The sequence below is a fragment of the Apteryx mantelli genome, chromosome 6 (assembly GCF_036417845.1).
Source record: "Apteryx mantelli isolate bAptMan1 chromosome 6, bAptMan1.hap1, whole genome shotgun sequence".
Classification (NCBI taxonomy): Eukaryota; Metazoa; Chordata; class Aves; order Apterygiformes; family Apterygidae; genus Apteryx; species Apteryx mantelli.
The window spans coordinates 3026220-3049291 of NC_089983.1; positions in this window are offsets into that span (position 1 = coordinate 3026220).

Consider the following 23072-nt stretch of genomic DNA (forward strand, 5'->3'; position numbering starts at 1 on the left):
GTGCAGTTTGTGGTTGTGAGGTCACTTGTGGCTGAGTGCCTGATAGGCCAGTGCTGGTGATGTGGGTGCAGTTTGTGGTTGTGTGGTCACTTGTGGCTCAGAGCCTGATACGCCACTGCTGGTGATGTGGGTGCAGTTTGTGGTTGTGATGTCACTTGTGGCTGAGTGCCTGATACGCCACTGCTGGTGATGTGGGTGCAGTTTGTGGTTGTGATGTCACTTCTGGCTGAGTGCCTGATAGGCCAGTGCTGGTGATGTGGCTGCAGTTTGTGTTTGTGATGTCCCTTGTGGCTCAGTGCCTGATAGGCCAGTGCTGGTGATGTGGCTGCAGTTTGTGGTTGTGAGGTCACTTGTGGCTCAGTGCCTGATAGGCCAGTGCTGGTGATGTGGGTGCAGTTTGTGATTGTGAGGTCACTTGTGGCTGAGTGCCTGATAGGCCAGTGCTGGTGATGTGGGTGCAGTTTTTGGTTGTGATGTCCCTTGTGGCTCAGTGCCTGATAGGCCAGTGCTGGTGATGTGGGTGCAGTTTGTGATTGTGATGTCACTTGTGGCTCAGTGCCTGATAGGCCAGTGCTGGTGATGTGGGTGCAGTTTGTGTTTGTGATGTGACTTCTGGCTGAGTGCCTGATAGGCCAGTGCTGTTGATGTGGGTGCAGTTTGTGATTGTGAGGTCACTTGTGGCTGAGTGCCTGATAGGCCAGTGCTGGTGATGTGGGTGCAGTTTTTGGTTGTGATGTCCCTTGTGGCTCAGTGCCTGATAGGCCAGTGCTGGTGATGTGGGTGTAGTTTTTGGTTGTGAGGTCACTTGTGGCTCAGTGCCTGATAGGCCAGTGCTGGTGATGTGGGTGCAGTTTGTGGTTGTGATGTCACTTGTGGCTCAGTGCTTGAGAGGCCAGTGCTGGTGATGCGGCTGTAGTTTGTGATTGTGATGTCACTTGTGGCTCAGTGTCTGATAGGCCAGTGCTGGTGATGTGGGTGCAGTTTGTTGTTGGGGCCCTTGCGGTACTTCAGAACAACAATCTATATGAAATATAGAGTATGGAACTACACTGTTTAGGATTAGTTGCTTAGCACAACTTGGTTAGCATTAGTAGCTAAATTTGCTGAAGCCTTAGGCCTCAGGCTGTAGCCGCTGCTACGTGCTTTAAAGTAGTTTTACCAAGGACGCTGGTGCAGCTGGGAATGATACATCCTGAGAAAGTACAGATAAGCTAGCAGAAGCCAGTGGGAACCAAGGTTAAGGGCTAGACAGCTTTGCTAAACAAGCAGCAAGGTACAAGGCATGACCGCTTCGTGCGTGATCGGTGCAATGATTGGCTACCTGTGACATAATCTGTATGAACCACAAATCAAGGGCCAGAGCGCCGAATACCTGTACTTATAAAATGGGCAAATTGCTGAATAAAGATGGAATTGAACCTGCATTCTGTGAATGCGTATGATTCCTTCCCGTCACTCCCGCGGACCGCGACAGTTTGTGGTTGTGATGTCACTTGTGGCTCAGTGCCTGATAGGCCAGTGCTGGTGATGTGGGTGCAGTTTGTGGTTGTGAGGTCACTTGTGGCTCAGTGCCTGATAGGCCAGTGCTGGTGATGTGGGTGCAGTTGGTGGTTGTGATGCCACTTGTGGCTGAGTGCGTGATAGGCCAGTGCTGGTGATGTGGGTGCAGTTTGTGGTTGTGATGTCACTTGTGGCTCAGTGCCTGATAGGCCAGTGCTGGTGATGTGGGTGCAGTTTGTGGTTGTGATGTCACTTGTGGCTGAGTGCCTGATAGGCCAGTGCTGGTGATGTGGGTGCAGTTTGTGGTTGTGAGGTCACTTGTGGCTCAGTGCCTGATAGGCCAGTGCTGGTGATGTGGCTGTAGTTTGTGGTTGTGAGGTCACTTGTGGCTCAGTGCCTGATAGGCCAGTGCTGGTGATGTGGCTGCAGTTTGTGGTTGTGATGTCACTTGTGGCTCAGTGCCTGATAGGCCAGTGCTGGTGATGTGTGTGCAGTTTGTGGTTGTGATGTCACTTGTGGCTCAGTGCCTGATAGGCCAGTGCTGGTGATGTGGGTGCAGTTTGTGGTTGTGATGTCACTTGTGGCTCAGTGCCTGATAGGCCAGTGCTGGTGATGTGGGTGCAGTTTGTGGTTGTGATGACACTTGTGGCTCAGTGCCTGATAGGCCAGTGCTGGTGATGTGGGTGCAGTTTGTGGTTGTGATGTCACTTGTGGCTCAGTGCCTGATAGGCCAGTGCTGGTGATGTGGGTGCAGTTTGTGGTTGTGATGTCACTTGTGGCTCAGTGCCTGATAGGCCAGTGCTGGTGATGTGGGTGCAGTTTGTGGTTGTGAGGTCACTTGTGGCTCAGTGCCTGATAGGCCAGTGCTGGTGATGTGGGTGCAGTTTGTGTTTGTGATGTCACTTGTGGCTGAGAGCCTGATAGGCCAGTGCTGGTGATGTGGCTGCAGTTTGTGTTTGTGGTGTCACTTGTGGCTTAGTGCTTGAGAGGCCAGTGCTGGTGATGTGGCTGTAGTTTGTGGTTGTGAGGTCCCTTGTGGCTCAGTGCCTGATAGGCCAGTGCTGGTGATGTGGGTGCAGTTTGTGGTTGTGAGGTCACTTGTGGCTCAGTGCCTGATAGGGCAGTGCTGGTGATGTGGGTGCAGTTTGTGTTTGTGATGTCACTTGTGGCTGAGTGCCTGATAAGCCACTGCTGGTGATGTGGGTGCAGTTTGTGGTTGTGATGTCACTTGTGGCTGAGTGCCTGATAGGCCAGTGCTGGTGATGTGGCTGCAGTTTGTGTTTGTGATGTCACTTGTGGCTCAGTGCCTGATAGGCCAGTGCTGGTGATGTGGGTGCAGTTTGTGGTTGTGATGTCAGTTGTGGCTCAGTGCCTGATAGGCCAGTGCTGGTGATGTGGCTGTAGTTTGTGATTGTGATGTCACTTGTGGCTGAGTGCCTGATAGGCCAGTGCTGGTGATGTGGGTGCAGTTTGTGTTTGTGAGGTCACTTGTGGCTCAGTGCCTGATAGGCCAGTGCTGGTCACATGGCTGCAGTTTGTGGTTGTGATGTCACTTGTGGCTCAGTGCCTGATAGGCCAGTGCTGGTGATGTGGGTGCAGTTTGTGATTGTGAGGTCACTGGTGGCTGAGTGCCTGATAGGCCAGTGCTGGTGATGTGGGTGCAGTTTGTGGTTGTGATGTCACTTGTGGCTGAGTGCCTGATAGGCCAGTGCTGGTGATGTGGGTGCAGTTTTTGGTTGTGAGGTCACTTGTGGCTCAGTGCCTGATAGGCCAGTGCTGGTGATGTGGGTGCAGTTTGTGGTTGTGAGGTCACTTGTGGCTCAGTGCCTGATAGGGCAGTGCTGGTGATGTGTGTGCAGTTTGTGGTTGTGATGTCACTTGTGGCTGAGTGCGTGATAGGCCAGTGCTGGTGATGTGGGTGCAGTTGGTGGTTGTGATGTCCCTTGTGGCTCAGTGCCTGATAGGCCAGTGCTGGTGATGTGGGTGCAGTTTGTGATTGTGAGGTCACTTGTGGCTGAGTGCGTGATAGGCCAGTGCTGGTGATGTGGGTGCAGTTTGTGGTTGTGATGTCACTTGTGGCTGAGTGCCTGATAGGCCAGTGCTGGTGATGTGGGTGCAGTTTTTGGTTGTGAGGTCACTTGTGGCTGAGTGCCTGATAGGCCAGTACTGGTGATGTGGGTGCAGTTTGTGGTTGTGATGTCACTTGTGGCTCAGTGCCTGATAGGCCAGTGCTGGTCATGTGGGTGCAGTTTGTGTTTGTGATGTCACTTGTGGCTGAGTGCCTGATAGGCCAGTGCTGGTGATGTGGGTGCAGTTTGTGGTTGTGATGTCCCTTGTGGCTCAGTGCCTGATAGGCCAGTGCTGGTGATGTGGGTGCAGTTTGTGATTGTTAGGTCACTTGTGGCTGAGTGCCTGATAGGCCAGTGCTGGTGATGTGTGTGCAGTTTGTTGTTGGGGCCCTTGCGGTACTTCAGAACAACAATCTATATGAAATATAGAGTATGGAACTACACTGTTTAGGATTAGTTGCTTAGCACAACTTGGTTAGCATTAGTAGCTAAATTTGCTGAAGCCTTAGGCCTCAGGCTGTAGCCGCTGCTACGTGCTTTAAAGTAGTTTTACCAAGGACGCTGGTGCAGCTGGGAATGATACATCCTGAGAAAGTACAGATAAGCTAGCAGAAGCCAGTGGGAACCAAGGTTAAGGGCTAGACAGCTTTGCTAAACAAGCAGCAAGGTACAAGGCATGACCGCTTCGTGCGTGATCGGTGCAATGATTGGCTACCTGTGACATAATCTGTATGAACCACAAATCAAGGGCCAGAGCGCCGAATACCTGTACTTATAAAATGGGCAAATTGCTGAATAAAGATGGAATTGAACCTGCATTCTGTGAATGCGTATGATTCCTTCCCGTCACTCCCGCGGACCGCGACAGTTTGTGGTTGTGATGTCACTTGTGGCTCAGTGCCTGATAGGCCAGTGCTGGTGATGTGGGTGTAGTTTTTGGTTGTGAGGTCACTTGTGGCTCAGTGCCTGATAGGCCAGTGCTGGTGATGTGGGTGCAGTTTGTGGTTGTGATGTCACTTGTGGCTCAGTGCTTGAGAGGCCAGTGCTGGTGATGCGGCTGTAGTTTGTGATTGTGAGGTCACTTGTGGCTCAGTGCCTGATAGGCCAGTGCTGGTGATGTGGGTGCAGTTTGTTGTTGGGGCCCTTGCGGTACTTCAGAACAACAATCTATATGAAATATAGAGTATGGAACTACACTGTTTAGGATTAGTTGCTTAGCACAACTTGGTTAGCATTAGTAGCTAAATTTGCTGAAGCCTTAGGCCTCAGGCTGTAGCCGCTGCTACGTGCTTTAAAGTAGTTTTACCAAGGACGCTGGTGCAGCTGGGAATGATACATCCTGAGAAAGTACAGATAAGCTAGCAGAAGCCAGTGGGAACCAAGGTTAAGGGCTAGACAGCTTTGCTAAACAAGCAGCAAGGTACAAGGCATGACCGCTTCGTGCGTGATCGGTGCAATGATTGGCTACCTGTGACATAATCTGTATGAACCACAAATCAAGGGCCAGAGCGCCGAATACCTGTACTTATAAAATGGGCAAATTGCTGAATAAAGATGGAATTGAACCTGCATTCTGTGAATGCGTATGATTCCTTCCCGTCACTCCCGCGGACCGCGACAGTTTGTGGTTGTGATGTCACTTGTGGCTCAGTGCCTGATAGGCCAGTGCTGGTGATGTGGGTGCAGTTGGTGGTTGTGATGTCCCTTGTGGCTCAGTGCCTGATAGGCCAGTGCTGGTGATGTGGGTGCAGTTGGTGGTTGTGATGTCCCTTGTGGCTCAGTGCCTGATAGGCCAGTGCTGGTGATGTGGGTGCAGTTGGTGGTTGTGATGCCACTTGTGGCTGAGTGCCTGATAGGCCAGTGCTGGTGATGTGGGTGCAGTTTGTGGTTGTGAGGTCACTTGTGGCTGAGTGCCTGATAGGCCAGTGCTGGTGATGTGGGTGCAGTTTGTGGTTGTGATGTCACTTGTGGCTGAGTGCCTGATAGGCCAGTGCTGGTGATGTGGGTGCAGTTTGTGTTTGTGATGTCACTTGTGGCTGAGTGCCTGATAGGCCAGTGCTGGTGATGTGTGTGCAGTTTGTTGTTGGGGCCCTTGCGGTACTTCAGAACAACAATCTATATGAAATATAGAGTATGGAACTACACTGTTTAGGATTAGTTGCTTAGCACAACTTGGTTAGCATTAGTAGCTAAATTTGCTGAAGCCTTAGGCCTCAGGCTGTAGCCGCTGCTACGTGCTTTAAAGTAGTTTTACCAAGGACGCTGGTGCAGCTGGGAATGATACATCCTGAGAAAGTACAGATAAGCTAGCAGAAGCCAGTGGGAACCAAGGTTAAGGGCTAGACAGCTTTGCTAAACAAGCAGCAAGGTACAAGGCATGACCGCTTCGTGCGTGATCGGTGCAATGATTGGCTACCTGTGACATAATCTGTATGAACCACAAATCAAGGGCCAGAGCGCCGAATACCTGTACTTATAAAATGGGCAAATTGCTGAATAAAGATGGAATTGAACCTGCATTCTGTGAATGCGTATGATTCCTTCCCGTCACTCCCGCGGACCGCGACAGTTTGTGGTTGTGATGTCACTTGTGGCTCAGTGCCTGATAGGCCAGTGCTGGTGATGTGGGTGCAGTTGGTGGTTGTGATGTCCCTTGTGGCTCAGTGCCTGATAGGCCAGTGCTGGTGATGTGGGTGCAGTTGGTGGTTGTGATGTCCCTTGTGGCTCAGTGCCTGATAGGCCAGTGCTGGTGATGTGGGTGCAGTTGGTGGTTGTGATGCCACTTGTGGCTGAGTGCGTGATAGGCCAGTGCTGGTGATGTGGGTGCAGTTTGTGGTTGTGATGTCACTTGTGGCTCAGTGCCTGATAGGCCAGTGCTGGTGATGTGGGTGCAGTTTGTGGTTGTGATGTCACTTGTGGCTGAGTGCCTGATAGGCCAGTGCTGGTGATGTGGGTGCAGTTTGTGGTTGTGAGGTCACTTGTGGCTCAGTGCCTGATAGGCCAGTGCTGGTGATGTGGCTGTAGTTTGTGGTTGTGAGGTCACTTGTGGCTCAGTGCCTGATAGGCCAGTGCTGGTGATGTGGCTGCAGTTTGTGGTTGTGATGTCACTTGTGGCTCAGTGCCTGATAGGCCAGTGCTGGTGATGTGTGTGCAGTTTGTGGTTGTGATGTCACTTGTGGCTCAGTGCCTGATAGGCCAGTGCTGGTGATGTGGGTGCAGTTTGTGGTTGTGATGTCACTTGTGGCTCAGTGCCTGATAGGCCAGTGCTGGTGATGTGGGTGCAGTTTGTGGTTGTGATGACACTTGTGGCTCAGTGCCTGATAGGCCAGTGCTGGTGATGTGGGTGCAGTTTGTGGTTGTGATGTCACTTGTGGCTCAGTGCCTGATAGGCCAGTGCTGGTGATGTGGGTGCAGTTTGTGGTTGTGATGTCACTTGTGGCTCAGTGCCTGATAGGCCAGTGCTGGTGATGTGGGTGCAGTTTGTGGTTGTGAGGTCACTTGTGGCTCAGTGCCTGATAGGCCAGTGCTGGTGATGTGGGTGCAGTTTGTGTTTGTGATGTCACTTGTGGCTGAGAGCCTGATAGGCCAGTGCTGGTGATGTGGCTGCAGTTTGTGTTTGTGGTGTCACTTGTGGCTCAGTGCTTGAGAGGCCAGTGCTGGTGATGTGGCTGTAGTTTGTGGTTGTGAGGTCCCTTGTGGCTCAGTGCCTGATAGGCCAGTGCTGGTGATGTGGGTGCAGTTTGTGGTTGTGAGGTCACTTGTGGCTCAGTGCCTGATAGGGCAGTGCTGGTGATGTGGGTGCAGTTTGTGTTTGTGATGTCACTTGTGGCTGAGTGCCTGATAAGCCACTGCTGGTGATGTGGGTGCAGTTTGTGGTTGTGATGTCACTTGTGGCTGAGTGCCTGATAGGCCAGTGCTGGTGATGTGGCTGCAGTTTGTGTTTGTGATGTCACTTGTGGCTCAGTGCCTGATAGGCCAGTGCTGGTGATGTGGGTGCAGTTTGTGGTTGTGATGTCAGTTGTGGCTCAGTGCCTGATAGGCCAGTGCTGGTGATGTGGCTGTAGTTTGTGATTGTGATGTCACTTGTGGCTGAGTGCCTGATAGGCCAGTGCTGGTGATGTGGGTGCAGTTTGTGTTTGTGAGGTCACTTGTGGCTCAGTGCCTGATAGGCCAGTGCTGGTGATGTGGGTGCAGTTTGTGTTTGTGAGGTCACTTGTGGCTGAGTGCCTGATAGGCCAGTGCTGGTGATGTGGGTGCAGTTTGTGGTTGTGATGTCCCTTGTGGCTCAGTGCCTGATAGGCCAGTGCTGGTGATGTGGGTGCAGTTTGTGATTGTTAGGTCACTTGTGGCTGAGTGCCTGATAGGCCAGTGCTGGTGATGTGTGTGCAGTTTGTTGTTGGGGCCCTTGCGGTACTTCAGAACAACAATCTATATGAAATATAGAGTATGGAACTACACTGTTTAGGATTAGTTGCTTAGCACAACTTGGTTAGCATTAGTAGCTAAATTTGCTGAAGCCTTAGGCCTCAGGCTGTAGCCGCTGCTACGTGCTTTAAAGTAGTTTTACCAAGGACGCTGGTGCAGCTGGGAATGATACATCCTGAGAAAGTACAGATAAGCTAGCAGAAGCCAGTGGGAACCAAGGTTAAGGGCTAGACAGCTTTGCTAAACAAGCAGCAAGGTACAAGGCATGACCGCTTCGTGCGTGATCGGTGCAATGATTGGCTACCTGTGACATAATCTGTATGAACCACAAATCAAGGGCCAGAGCGCCGAATACCTGTACTTATAAAATGGGCAAATTGCTGAATAAAGATGGAATTGAACCTGCATTCTGTGAATGCGTATGATTCCTTCCCGTCACTCCCGCGGACCGCGACAGTTTGTGGTTGTGATGTCACTTGTGGCTCAGTGCCTGATAGGCCAGTGCTGGTGATGTGGGTGCAGTTGGTGGTTGTGATGTCCCTTGTGGCTCAGTGCCTGATAGGCCAGTGCTGGTGATGTGGGTGCAGTTGGTGGTTGTGATGTCCCTTGTTGCTCAGTGCCTGATAGGCCAGTGCTGGTGATGTGGGTGCAGTTTGTGTTTGTGATGTCACTTGTGGTTGAGTGCGTGATAGGCCAGTGCTGTTCACATGGCTGCAGTTTGTGGTTGTGATGTCACTTGTGGCTCAGTGCCTGACAGGCCAGTGCTGGTGATGTGGGTGCAGTTTGTGGTTGTGATGTCCCTTGTGGCTGAGTGCCTGATAGGCCAGTGCTGGTCACATGGCTGCACTTTGTGGTTGTGATGTCACTTGTTGCTCAGTGCCTGATAGGCCAGTGCTGGTGATGTGGGTGCAGTTTGTGTTTGTGATGTCACTTGTGGCTGAGTGCCTGATAGGCCAGTGCTGTTGATGTGGGTGCAGTTTGTGTTTGTGATGTCACTTGTGGCTCAGAGCCTGATACACCACTGCTGGTGATGTGGGTGCAGTTTGTGTTTGTGATGTCTCTTGTGGCTGAGTGCCTGATAGGCCAGTGCTGGTGATGTGGGTGCAGTTTGTGGTTGTGATGTCCCTCGTGGCTCAGTGCCTGATAGGCCAGTGCTGGTGATGTGGGTGCAGTTGGTGGTTGTGATGTCACTTGTGGCTGAGTGTGTGATAGGCCAGTGCTGGTGATGTGGGTGCAGTTTGTGTTTGTGATGTCACTTGTGGCTCAGTGCCTGATAGGCCAGTGCTGGTGATGTGGCTGCAGTTTGTGATTGTGATGTCACTTGTGGCTGAGTGCCTGATAGGCCAGTGCTGGTCACATGGCTGCAGTTTGTGGTTGTGATGTCACTTGTGGCTCAGTGCCTGATACGCCACTGCTGGTGATGTGGGTGCAGTTTGTGGTTGTGATGTCACTTGTGGCTCAGTGCCTGATAGGCCAGTGCTGGTGATGTGGGTGCAGTTTGTGGTTGTGATGTCACTTGTGGCTCAGTGCCTGATAGGCCAGTGCTGGTGATGTGGGTGCATTTTGTGTTTGTGAGGTCACTTGTGGCTCAGTGCCTGATAGGCCAGTGCTGGTGATGTGGGTGCAGTTTGTGGTTGTGAGGTCACTTGTGGCTCAGTGCTTGAGAGGCCAGTGCTGGTGATGTGGGTGCAGTTTGTGGTTGTGAGGTCACTTGTGGCTCAGTGCCTGATAGGCCAGTGCTAGTGATGTGGGTGCAGTTTGTGGTTGTGAGGTCACTTGTGGCTGAGTGCCTGATAGGCCAGTGCTGGTGATGTGGGTGCAGTTTGTGGTTGTGGTGTCACTTCTGGCTGAGTGCGTGATAGGCCAGTGCTGGTGATGTGGGTGCAGTTTGTGTTTGTGATGTCACTTGTGGCTGAGTGCCTGATACGCCACTGCTGGTCATGTGGGTGCAGTTTGTGGTTGTGATGTCCCTCGTGGCTCAGTGCCTGATAGGCCAGTGCTGGTGATGTGGGTGCAGTTTGTGTTTGTGATGTCACTTGTGGCTCAGTGCCTGATAGGCCACTGCTGGTCACATGGCTGCAGTTTGTGTTTGTGATGTCACTTGTGGCTCAGTGCCTGATAGGCCAGTGCTGGTGATGTGGGTGCAGTTTGTGGTTGTGATGTCCCTTGTGGCTGAGTGCGTGATAGGCCAGGGCTGGTGATGTGGGTGCAGTTTGTGGTTGTGATGTCACTTGTGGCTGAGTGCCTGATAGGCCAGTGCTGGTGATGTGGGTGCAGTTTGTGGTTGTGTGGTCACTTGTGGCTCAGAGCCTGATACGCCACTGCTGGTGATGTGGGTGCAGTTTGTGGTTGTGATGTCACTTGTGGCTGAGTGCCTGATACGCCACTGCTGGTGATGTGGGTGCAGTTTGTGGTTGTGATGTCACTTCTGGCTGAGTGCCTGATAGGCCAGTGCTGGTGATGTGGCTGCAGTTTGTGTTTGTGATGTCCCTTGTGGCTCAGTGCCTGATAGGCCAGTGCTGGTGATGTGGCTGCAGTTTGTGGTTGTGAGGTCACTTGTGGCTCAGTGCCTGATAGGCCAGTGCTGGTGATGTGGGTGCAGTTTGTGATTGTGAGGTCACTTGTGGCTGAGTGCCTGATAGGCCAGTGCTGGTGATGTGGGTGCAGTTTTTGGTTGTGATGTCCCTTGTGGCTCAGTGCCTGATAGGCCAGTGCTGGTGATGTGGGTGCAGTTTGTGATTGTGATGTCACTTGTGGCTCAGTGCCTGATAGGCCAGTGCTGGTGATGTGGGTGCAGTTTGTGTTTGTGATGTGACTTCTGGCTGAGTGCCTGATAGGCCAGTGCTGTTGATGTGGGTGCAGTTTGTGGTTGTGATGTCACTTGTGGCTCAGTGCCTGATAGGCCAGTGCTGGTGATGTGGGTGTAGTTTTTGGTTGTGAGGTCACTTGTGGCTCAGTGCCTGATAGGCCAGTGCTGGTGATGTGGGTGCAGTTTGTGGTTGTGAGGTCACTTGTGGCTGAGTGCCTGATAAGCCACTGCTGGTGATGTGGGTGCAGTTTGTGGTTGTGAGGTCACTTGTGGCTCAGTGCCTGATAGGCCAGTGCTGGTGATGTGGGTGCAGTTTGTGGTTGTGATGTCACTTGTGGCTGAGTGCCTGATAGGCCAGTGCTGGTGATGTGGGTGCAGTTTGTGATTGTGATGTCACTTGTGGCTGAGTGCCTGATAGGCCAGTGCTGGTGATGTGTGTGCAGTTTGTGGTTGTGATGTCACTTGTGGCTGAGTGCCTGATAGGCCAGTGCTGTTGATGTGGGTGCAGTTTGTGGTTGTGATGTCACTTGTGGCTCAGTGCCTGATAGGCCAGTGCTGGTCACATGGCTGCAGTTTGTGTTTGTGATGTCTCTTGTGGCTGAGTGCCTGATAGGCCAGTGCTGGTGATGTGGGTGCAGTTGGTGGTTGTGATGTCCCTTGTGGCTCAGTGCCTGATAGGCCAGTGCTGGTGATGTGGGTGCAGTTGGTGGTTGTGATGTCCCTTGTTGCTCAGTGCCTGATAGGCCAGTGCTGGTGATGTGGGTGCAGTTTGTGGTTGTGATGTCACTTGTGGTTGAGTGCGTGATAGGCCAGTGCTGTTCACATGGCTGCAGTTTGTGGTTGTGATGTCACTTGTGGCTCAGTGCCTGACAGGCCAGTGCTGGTGATGTGGGTGCAGTTTGTGGTTGTGATGTCCCTTGTGGCTGAGTGCCTGATAGGCCAGTGCTGGTCACATGGCTGCAGTTTGTGGTTGTGATGTCACTTGTTGCTCAGTGCCTGATAGGCCAGTGCTGGTGATGTGGGTGCAGTTTGTGTTTGTGATGTCACTTGTGGCTCAGTGCCTGATAGGCCAGTGCTGTTGATGTGGGTGCAGTTTGTGTTTGTGATGTCACTTGTGGCTCAGAGCCTGATACACCACTGCTGGTGATGTGGGTGCAGTTTGTGTTTGTGATGTCTCTTGTGGCTGAGTGCCTGATAGGCCAGTGCTGGTGATGTGGGTGCAGTTTGTGGTTGTGATGTCCCTCGTGGCTCAGTGCCTGATAGGCCAGTGCTGTTGATGTGGGTGCAGTTTGTGGTTGTGATGTCACTTGTGGCTGAGTGTGTGATAGGCCAGTGCTGGTGATGTGGGTGCAGTTTGTGTTTGTGATGTCACTTGTGGCTCAGTGCCTGATAGGCCAGTGCTGGTGATGTGGCTGCAGTTTGTGGTTGTGAGGTCACTTGTGGCTCAGTGCCTGATAGGCCAGTGCTGGTGATGTGGGTGCAGTTTGTGATTGTGATGTCACTTGTGGCTGAGTGCCTGATAGGCCAGTGCTGGTCACATGGCTGCAGTTTGTGGTTGTGATGTCACTTGTGGCTCAGTGCCTGATACGCCACTGCTGGTGATGTGGGTGCAGTTTGTGGTTGTGATGTCACTTGTGGCTCAGTGCCTGATAGGCCAGTGCTGGTGATGTGGGTGCAGTTTGTGGTTGTGATGTCACTTGTGGCTCAGTGCCTGATAGGCCAGTGCTGGTGATGTGGGTGCATTTTGTGTTTGTGAGGTCACTTGTGGCTCAGTGCCTGATAGGCCAGTGCTGGTGATGTGGGTGCAGTTTGTGGTTGTGAGGTCACTTGTGGCTCAGTGCTTGAGAGGCCAGTGCTGGTGATGTGGGTGCAGTTTGTGGTTGTGAGGTCACTTGTGGCTCAGTGCCTGATAGGCCAGTGCTAGTGATGTGGGTGCAGTTTGTGGTTGTGAGGTCACTTGTGGCTGAGTGCCTGATAGGCCAGTGCTGGTGATGTGGGTGCAGTTTGTGGTTGTGGTGTCACTTCTGGCTGAGTGCGTGATAGGCCAGTGCTGGTGATGTGGGTGCAGTTTGTGTTTGTGATGTCACTTGTGGCTGAGTGCCTGATACGCCACTGCTGGTCATGTGGGTGCAGTTTGTGGTTGTGATGTCCCTCGTGGCTCAGTGCCTGATAGGCCAGTGCTGGTGATGTGGGTGCAGTTTGTGTTTGTGATGTCACTTGTGGCTCAGTGCCTGATAGGCCACTGCTGGTCACATGGCTGCAGTTTGTGTTTGTGATGTCACTTGTGGCTCAGTGCCTGATAGGCCAGTGCTGGTGATGTGGGTGCAGTTTGTGGTTGTGATGTCCCTTGTGGCTGAGTGCGTGATAGGCCAGGGCTGGTGATGTGGGTGCAGTTTGTGGTTGTGATGTCACTTGTGGCTGAGTGCCTGATAGGCCAGTGCTGGTGATGTGGGTGCAGTTTGTGGTTGTGTGGTCACTTGTGGCTCAGAGCCTGATACGCCACTGCTGGTGATGTGGGTGCAGTTTGTGGTTGTGATGTCACTTGTGGCTGAGTGCCTGATACGCCACTGCTGGTGATGTGGGTGCAGTTTGTGGTTGTGATGTCACTTCTGGCTGAGTGCCTGATAGGCCAGTGCTGGTGATGTGGCTGCAGTTTGTGTTTGTGATGTCCCTTGTGGCTCAGTGCCTGATAGGCCAGTGCTGGTGATGTGGCTGCAGTTTGTGGTTGTGAGGTCACTTGTGGCTCAGTGCCTGATAGGCCAGTGCTGGTGATGTGGGTGCAGTTTGTGATTGTGAGGTCACTTGTGGCTGAGTGCCTGATAGGCCAGTGCTGGTGATGTGGGTGCAGTTTTTGGTTGTGATGTCCCTTGTGGCTCAGTGCCTGATAGGCCAGTGCTGGTGATGTGGGTGCAGTTTGTGATTGTGATGTCACTTGTGGCTCAGTGCCTGATAGGCCAGTGCTGGTGATGTGGGTGCAGTTTGTGTTTGTGATGTGACTTCTGGCTGAGTGCCTGATAGGCCAGTGCTGTTGATGTGGGTGCAGTTTGTGGTTGTGATGTCACTTGTGGCTCAGTGCCTGATAGGCCAGTGCTGGTGATGTGGGTGTAGTTTTTGGTTGTGAGGTCACTTGTGGCTCAGTGCCTGATAGGCCAGTGCTGGTGATGTGGGTGCAGTTTGTGGTTGTGAGGTCACTTGTGGCTGAGTGCCTGATAAGCCACTGCTGGTGATGTGGGTGCAGTTTGTGGTTGTGAGGTCACTTGTGGCTCAGTGCCTGATAGGCCAGTGCTGGTGATGTGGGTGCAGTTTGTGGTTGTGATGTCACTTGTGGCTGAGTGCCTGATAGGCCAGTGCTGGTGATGTGGGTGCAGTTTGTGATTGTGATGTCACTTGTGGCTGAGTGCCTGATAGGCCAGTGCTGGTGATGTGTGTGCAGTTTGTGGTTGTGATGTCACTTGTGGCTGAGTGCCTGATAGGCCAGTGCTGTTGATGTGGGTGCAGTTTGTGGTTGTGATGTCACTTGTGGCTCAGTGCCTGATAGGCCAGTGCTGGTCACATGGCTGCAGTTTGTGTTTGTGATGTCTCTTGTGGCTGAGTGCCTGATAGGCCAGTGCTGGTGATGTGGGTGCAGTTTGTGGTTGTGAGGTCACTTGTGGCTCAGTGCCTGATAGGCCAGTGCTGGTGATGTGGCTGCAGTTTGTGTTTGTGATGTCACTTGTGGCTCAGTGCGTGATAGGCCAGTGCTGGTGATGTGGGTGCAGTTTGTGGTTGTGATGTCACTTGTGGTTGAGTGCGTGATAGGCCAGTGCTGGTCACATGGCTGCAGTTTGTGGTTGTGAGGTCACTTGTGGCTCAGTGCCTGATAGGCCAGTGCTGGTGATGTGGGTGCAGTTTGTGGTTGTGAGGTCACTTGTGGCTCAGTGCCTGATAGGCCAGTGCTGGTGATGTGGGTGCAGTTTGTGGTTGTGATGTCACTTGTTGCTCAGTGCCTGATAGGCCAGTGCTGGTGATGTGTGTGCAGTTTGTGGTTGTGATGTCAGTTGTGGCTGAGTGCCTGATAGGCCAGTGCTGGTGATGTGTGTGCAGTTTGTTGTTGGGGCCCTTGCGGTACTTCAGAACAACAATCTATATGAAATATAGAGTATGGAACTACACTGTTTAGGATTAGTTGCTTAGCACAACTTGGTTAGCATTAGTAGCTAAATTTGCTGAAGCCTTAGGCCTCAGGCTGTAGCCGCTGCTACGTGCTTTAAAGTAGTTTTACCAAGGACGCTGGTGCAGCTGGGAATGATACATCCTGAGAAAGTACAGATAAGCTAGCAGAAGCCAGTGGGAACCAAGGTTAAGGGCTAGACAGCTTTGCTAAACAAGCAGCAAGGTACAAGGCATGACCGCTTCGTGCGTGATCGGTGCAATGATTGGCTACCTGTGACATAATCTGTATGAACCACAAATCAAGGGCCAGAGCGCCGAATACCTGTACTTATAAAATGGGCAAATTGCTGAATAAAGATGGAATTGAACCTGCATTCTGTGAATGCGTATGATTCCTTCCCGTCACTCCCGCGGACCGCGACAGTTTGTGGTTGTGATGTCACTTGTGGCTCAGTGCCTGATAGGCCAGTGCTGGTGATGTGGGGGCAGTTTGTGGTTGTGATGTCACTTGTGGCTCAGTGCCTGATAGGCCAGTGCTGGTCACATGGCTGCAGTTTGTGGTTGTGATGCCACTTGTGGCTCAGTGCCTGATAGGCCAGTGCTGGTCACATGGCTGCAGTTTGTGTTTGTGATGTCTCTTGTGGCTCAGTGCCTGATAGGCCAGTGCTGGTGATGTGGGTGCAGTTTGTGGTTGTGAGGTCACTTGTGGCTCAGTGCCTGATAGGCCAGTGCTGGTGATGTGGCTGCAGTTTGTGTTTGTGATGTCACTTGTGGCTCAGTGCCTGATAGGCCAGTGCTGGTGATGTGGGTGCAGTTTGTGGTTGTGATGTCACTTGTGGTTGAGTGCGTGATAGGCCAGTGCTGGTCACATGGCTGCAGTTTGTGGTTGTGAGGTCACTTGTGGCTGAGTGCCTGATAGGCCAGTGCTGGTGATGTGTGTGCAGTTTGTGGTTGTGATGTCACTTCTGGCTGAGTGCCTGATAGGCCAGTGCTAGTGATGTGGGTGCAGTTTGTGGTTGTGAGGTCACTTGTGGCTGAGTGCCTGATAGGCCAGTGCTGGTGATGTGGGTGCAGTTTGTGTTTGTGATGTCACTTCTGGCTGAGTGCGTGATAGGCCAGTGCTGGTGATGTGGGTGCAGTTTGTGTTTGTGATGTCACTTGTGGCTGAGTGCCTGATACGCCACTGCTGGTCATGTGGGTGCAGTTTGTGTTTGTGATGTCACTTGTGGCTCAGTGCCTGATAGGCCAGTGCTGGTGATGTGGGTGCAGTTTGTGTTTGTGATGTCACTTGTGGCTCAGTGCCTGATAGGCCACTGCTGGTCACATGGCTGCAGTTTGTGTTTGTGATGTCACTTGTGGCTCAGTGCCTGATAGGCCAGTGCTGGTGATGTGGGTGCAGTTTGTGTTTGTGATGCCACTTCTGGCTGAGTGCGTGATAGGCCAGGGCTGGTGATGTGGGTGCAGTTTGTGGTTGTGATGTCACTTGTGGCTCAGTGCCTGATAGGCCAGTGCTGGTGATGTGGGTGCAGTTTGTGGTTGTGATGTCACTTGTGGCTCAGTGCCTGATAAGCCACTGCTGGTGATGTGGGTGCAGTTTGTGGTTGTGAGGTCACTTGTGGCTCAGTGCCTGATAGGCCAGTGCTGGTGATGTGGGTGCAGTTTGTGGTTGTGATGTCACTTGTGGCTGAGTGCCTGATAGGCCAGTGCTGGTGATGTGGGTGCAGTTTGTGTTTGTGATGTCACTTGTGGCTCAGTGCCTGATAGGCCAGTGCTGGTGATGTGGGTGCAGTTTGTGTTTTTGAGGTCACTTGTGGCTCAGTGCCTGATAGGCCAGTGCTGGTCACATGGCTGCAGTTTGTGTTTGTGATGTCTCTTGTGGCTCAGTGCCTGATAGGCCAGTGCTGGTGATGTGGGTGCAGTTTGTGGTTGTGAGGTCACTTGTGGCTCAGTGCCTGATAGGCCAGTGCTGGTGATGTGGGTGCAGTTTGTGGTTGTGATGTCACTTGTGGTTGAGTGCGTGATAGGCCAGTGCTGGTCACATGGCTGCAGTTTGTGGTTGTGAGGTCACTTGTGGCTGAGTGCCTGATAGGCCAGTGCTGGTGATGTGGGTGCAGTTGGTGGTTGTGATGTCACTTGTGGCTCAGTGCCTGATAGGCCAGTGCTGGTGATGTGGCTGCAGTTTGTGGTTGTGATGTCCCTTGTGGCTCAGTGCCTGATAGGCCAGTGCTGGTGATGTGGGTGCAGTTTGTGGTTGTGAGGTCACTTGTGGCTGAGTGCCTGATAGGCCAGTGCTGGTGATGTGTGTGCAGTTTGTTGTTGGGGCCCTTGCGGTACTTCAGAACAACAATCTATATGAAATATAGAGTATGGAACTACACTGTTTAGGATTAGTTGCTTAGCACAACTTGGTTAGCATTAGTAGCTAAATTTGCTGAAGCCTTAGGCCTCAGGCTGTAGCCGCTGCTACGTGCTTTAAAGTAGTTTTACCAAGGACGCTGGTGCAGCTGGGAATGATACATCCTGAGAAAGTACAGATAAGCTAGCAGAAGCCAGTGGGAACCAAGGTTAAGGGCTAGACAGCTTTGCTAAACAAGCAGCAAGGTACAAGGCATGACCGCTTCGTGCGTGATCGGTGCAATGATTGGCTACCTGTGACATAATCTGTATGAACCACAAATCAAGGGCCAGAGCGCCGAATACCTGTACTTATAAAATGGGCAAATTGCTGAATAAAGATGGAATTGAACCTGCATTCTGTGAATGCGTATGATTCCTTCCCGTCACTCCCGCGGACCGCGACAGTTTGTGGTTGTGATGTCACTTGTGGCTCAGTGCCTGATAGGCCAGTGCTGGTGATGTGGGTGCAGTTGGTGGTTGTGATGTCCCTTGTGGCTCAGTGCCTGATAGGCCAGTGCTGGTGATGTGGGTGCAGTTGGTGGTTGTGATGTCCCTTGTTGCTCAGTGCCTGATAGGCCAGTGCTGGTGATGTGGGTGCAGTTTGTGGTTGTGATGTCACTTGTGGTTGAGTGCGTGATAGGCCAGTGCTGTTCACATGGCTGCAGTTTGTGGTTGTGATGTCACTTGTGGCTCAGTGCCTGACAGGCCAGTGCTGGTGATGTGGGTGCAGTTGGTGGTTGTGATGTCCCTTGTGGCTCAGTGCCTGATAGGCCAGTGCTGGTGATGTGGGTGCAGTTGGTGGTTGTGATGCCACTTGTTGCTCAGTGCCTGATAGGCCAGTGCTGGTGATGTGGGTGCAGTTTGTGGTTGTGATGTCACTTGTGGCTGAGTGCGTGATAGGCCAGTGCTGGTGATGTGGGTGCAGTTTGTGGTTGTGATGTCACTTGTGGCTGAGTGCCTGATAGGCCAGTGCTGGTGATGTGGCTGCAGTTTGTGGTTGTGATGTCACTTGTGGCTCAGTGCCTGATAGGCCAGTGCTGGTGATGTGTGTGCAGTTTGTTGTTGGGGCCCTTGCGGTACTTCAGAACAACAATCTATATGAAATATAGAGTATGGAACTACACTGTTTAGGATTAGTTGCTTAGCACAACTTGGTTAGCATTAGTAGCTAAATTTGCTGAAGCCTTAGGCCTCAGGCTGTAGCCGCTGCTACGTGCTTTAAAGTAGTTTTACCAAGGACGCTGGTGCAGCTGGGAATGATACATCCTGAGAAAGTACAGATAAGCTAGCAGAAGCCAGTGGGAACCAAGGTTAAGGGCTAGACAGCTTTGCTAAACAAGCAGCAAGGTACAAGGCATGACCGCTTCGTGCGTGATCGGTGCAATGATTGGCTACCTGTGACATAATCTGTATGAACCACAAATCAAGGGCCAGAGCGCCGAATACCTGTACTTATAAAATGGGCAAATTGCTGAATAAAGATGGAATTGAACCTGCATTCTGTGAATGCGTATGATTCCTTCCCGTCACTCCCGCGGACCGCGACAGTTTGTGGTTGTGATGTCACTTGTGGCTGAGTGCCTGATAGGCCAGTGCTGGTGATGTGGGGGCAGTTTGTGGTTGTGATGTCACTTGTGGCTCAGAGTCTGATAGGCCAGTGCTGGTGATGTGGGTGCAGTTTGTGTTTGTGATGTCACTTGTGGCTCAGTGCCTGATAGGCCAGTGCTGGTGATGTGGGTGCAGTTTGTGTTTGTGAGGTCACTTGTGGCTCAGTGCCTGATAGGCCAGTGCTGGTGATGTGGGTGCAGTTTGTGATTGTGAGGTCACTTGTGGCTGAGTGCCTGATAGGCCAGTGCTGGTGATGTGGGTGCAGTTTTTGGTTGTGATGTCACTTGTGGCTCAGTGCCTGATACGCCACTGCTGGTGATGTGGGTGCAGTTTTTGGTTGTGGTGTCACTTGTGGCTCAGTGCCTGATAGGCCAGTGCTGGTCACATGGCTGCAGTTTGCGGTTGTGATGCCACTTGTGGCTCAGTGCCTGATAGGCCAGTGCTGGTGATGTGGGTGCATTTTGTGTTTGTGAGGTCACTTGTGGCTGAGTGCCTGATAGGCCAGTGCTGGTGATGTGGGTGCAGTTTGTGGTTGTGGTGTCACTTGTGGCTCAGTGCTTGAGAGGCCAGTGCTGGTGATGTGGGTGCAGTTTGTGGTTGTGAGGTCACTTGTGGCTCAGTGCCTGATAGGCCAGTGCTGGTGATGTGGGTGCAGTTTGTGTTTGTGATGTCACTTCTGGCTGAGTGCGTGATAGGCCAGTGCTGGTGATGTGGGTGCAGTTTGTGTTTGTGATGTCACTTGTGGCTGAGTGCCTGATACGCCACTGCTGGTGATGTGGGTGCAGTTTGTGTTTGTGATGTCACTTGTGGCTCAGTGCCTGATAGGCCAGTGCTGGTGATGTGGGTGCAGTTTGTGTTTGTGATGTCACTTGTGGCTCAGTGCCTGATAGGCCAGTGCTGGTGATGTGGGTGCAGTTTGTGTTTGTGATGTCACTTGTGGCTCAGTGCCTGATAGGCCAGTGCTGGTGATGTGGGTGCAGTTTGTGGTTGTGATGCCACGTCTGGCTGAGTGCCTGATAGGCCAGTGCTGGTGATGTGGGTGCAGTTTGTGGTTGTGATGTCACTTGTGGCTCAGTGCCTGATAGGCCAGTGCTGGTGATGTGGGTGCAGTTTTTGTTTGTGAGGTCACTTGTGGCTGAGTGCCTGATAGGCCAGTGCTGGTGATGTGGGTGCAGTTTTTGGTTGTGATGTCACTTGTGGCTCAGTGCCTGATAGGCCAGTGCTGGTGATGTGGGTGCAGTTTGTGATTGTGATGTCACTTGTGGCTCAGTGCCTGATAGGCCAGTGCTGGTGATGTGGGTGCAGTTTGTGTTTGTGATGTGACTTCTGACTGAGTGCCTGATAGGCCAGTGCTGTTGATGTGGGTGCAGTTTGTGGTTGTGATGTCACTTGTGGCTCAGTGCCTGATAGGGCAGTGCTGGTGATGTGGGTGCAGTTTTTGGTTGTGAGGTCACTTGTGGCTCAGTGCCTGATAGGCCAGTGCTGGTGATGTGGCTGCAGTTTGTGGTTGTGATGTCACTTGTGGCTCAGTGCCTGATAAGCCACTGCTGGTGATGTGGGTGCAGTTTGTGGTTGTGAGGTCACTTGTGGCTCAGTGCCTGATAGGCCAGTGCTGGTGATGTGGGTGCAGTTTGTGGTTGTGATGTCACTTGTGGCTGAGTGCCTGATAGGCCACTGCTGGTGATGTGGGTGCAGTTTGTGATTGTGATGTCACTTGTGGCTGAGTGCCTGATAGGCCAGTGCTGGTGATGTGGGTGCAGTTTGTGGTTGTGATGTCACTTCTGGCTGAGTGTGTGATAGGCCAGTGCTGTTGATGTGGGTGCAGTTTGTGGTTGTGATGTCACTTGTGGCTCAGTGCCTGATAGGCCAGTGCTGGTCACATGGCTGCAGTTTGTGTTTGTGATGTCTCTTGTGGCTGAGTGCCTGATAGGCCAGTGCTGGTGATGTGGGTGCAGTTTGTGGTTGTGAGGTCACTTGTGGCTCAGTGCCTGATAGGCCAGTGCTGGTGATGTGGCTGCAGTTTGTGTTTGTGATGTCACTTGTGGCTCAGTGCCTGATAGGCCAGTGCTGGTGATGTGGGTGCAGTTTGTGGTTGTGATGTCACTTGTGGTTGAGTGCGTGATAGGCCAGTGCTGGTCACATGGCTGCAGTTTGTGGTTGTGAGGTCACTTGTGGCTGAGTGCCTGATAGGCCAGTGCTGGTGATGTGGGTGCAGTTTGTGGTTGTGATGTCACTTGTGGCTCAGTGCCTGATAGGCCAGTGCTGGTGATGTGTGTGCAGTTTGTGGTTGTGAGGTCAGTTGTGGCTCAGTGCCTGATAGGCCAGTGCTGGTGATGTGTGTGCAGTTTGTTGTTGTGATGCCACTTGTGGCTGAGTGCCTGATAGGCCAGTGCTGGTGATGTGGGTGCAGTTTGTGGTTGTGATGTCACTTGTGGCTGAGTGCCTGATAGGCCAGTGCTGGTGATGTGGGTGCAGTTTGTGGTTGTGATGACACTTGTGGCTCAGTGCCTGATAGGCCAGTGCTGGTGATGTGGGTGCAGTTTGTGGTTGTGAGGTCACTTGTGGCTCAGTGCCTGATAGGCCAGTGCTGGTGATGTGGGTGCAGTTTGTGATTGTGAGGTCACTTGTGGCTCAGTGCCTGATAGGCCAGTGCTGGTGATGTGTGTGCAGTTTGTGGTTGTGATGTACTTGTGGCTGAGTGCCTGATAGGCCAGTGCTGTTGATGTGGGTGCAGTTTGTGGTTGTGATGTCACTTGTGGCTCAGTGCCTGATACGCCAGTGCTGGTGATGTGGGTGCAGTTTGTGGTTGTGATGTCACTTGTGGCTGAGTGCCTGATAGGCCAGTGCTGGTGATGTGGGTGCAGTTTGTGATTGTGATGTCACTTGTGGCTCAGTGCCTGATAGGCCAGTGCTGGTGATGTGTGTACAGTTTGTGGTTGTGATGTGACTTCTGGCTGAGTGCCTGATAGGCCAGTGCTGTTGATGTGGATGCAGTTTGTGGTTGTGATGTCCCTTGTGGCTCAGTGCCTGACAGGCCAGTGCTGGTGATGTGGGTGCAGTTTGTGGTTGTGATGTCCCTTGTGGCTCAGTGCCTGATAGGCCAGTGCTGGTGATGTGGGTGCAGTTTGTGTTTGTGATGTCACTTGTGGCTGAGTGCCTGATAGGCCAGTGCTGGTGATGTGGGTGCAGTTTGTGGTTGTGATGTCACTTGTGGCTGAGTGCCTGATAGGCCAGTGCTGGTGATGGGGGTGCAGTTTTCGGTTGTGATGTCACTTGTGGCTGAGTGCCTGATAGGCCAGTGCTGGTGATGTGGGTGCAGTTTGTGGTTGTGATGTGACTTGTGGCTCAGTGCGTGATAGGCCAGTGCTGGTGATGTGGGTGCAGTTTGTGGTTGTGATGTCACTTGTGGCTGAGTGCGTGATAGGCCAGTGCTGGTGATGTGGGTGCAGTTTGTGGTTGTGAGGTCACTTGTGGCTCAGTGCCTGATAGGCCAGTGCTGGTGATGTGGGTGCAGTTTGTGTTTGTGATGTCACTTGTGGCTCAGTGCCTGATAGGCCAGTGCTGGTGATGTGGCTGCAGTTTGTGGTTGTGAGGTCACTTGTGGCTCAGTGCCTGATAGGCCAGTGCTGGTGATGTGGGTGCAGTTTGTGTTTGTGAGGTCACTTGTGGCTGAGTGCCTGATAGGCCAGTGCTGGTGATGTGGGTGCAGTTTTTGGTTGTGATGTCACTTGTGGCTCAGTGCCTGATACGCCACTGCTGGTGATGTGGGTGCAGTTTGTGGTTGTGAGGTCACTTGTGGCTCAGTGCCTGATAGGCCAGTGCTGGTGATGTGGGTGCATTTTGTGTTTGTGAGGTCACTTGTGGCTCAGTGCCTGATAGGCCAGTGCTGGTGATGTGGGTGCAGTTTTTGGTTGTGGTGTCACTTGTGGCTCAGTGCTTGAGAGGCCAGTGCTGGTGATGTGGGTGCAGTTTGTGGTTGTGAGGTCACTTGTGGCTCAGTGCCTGATAGGCCAGTGCTAGTGATGTGGGTGCAGTTTGTGGTTGTGAGGTCACTTGTGGCTGAGTGCCTGATAGGCCAGTGCTGGTGATGTGGGTGCAGTTTGTGTTTGTGA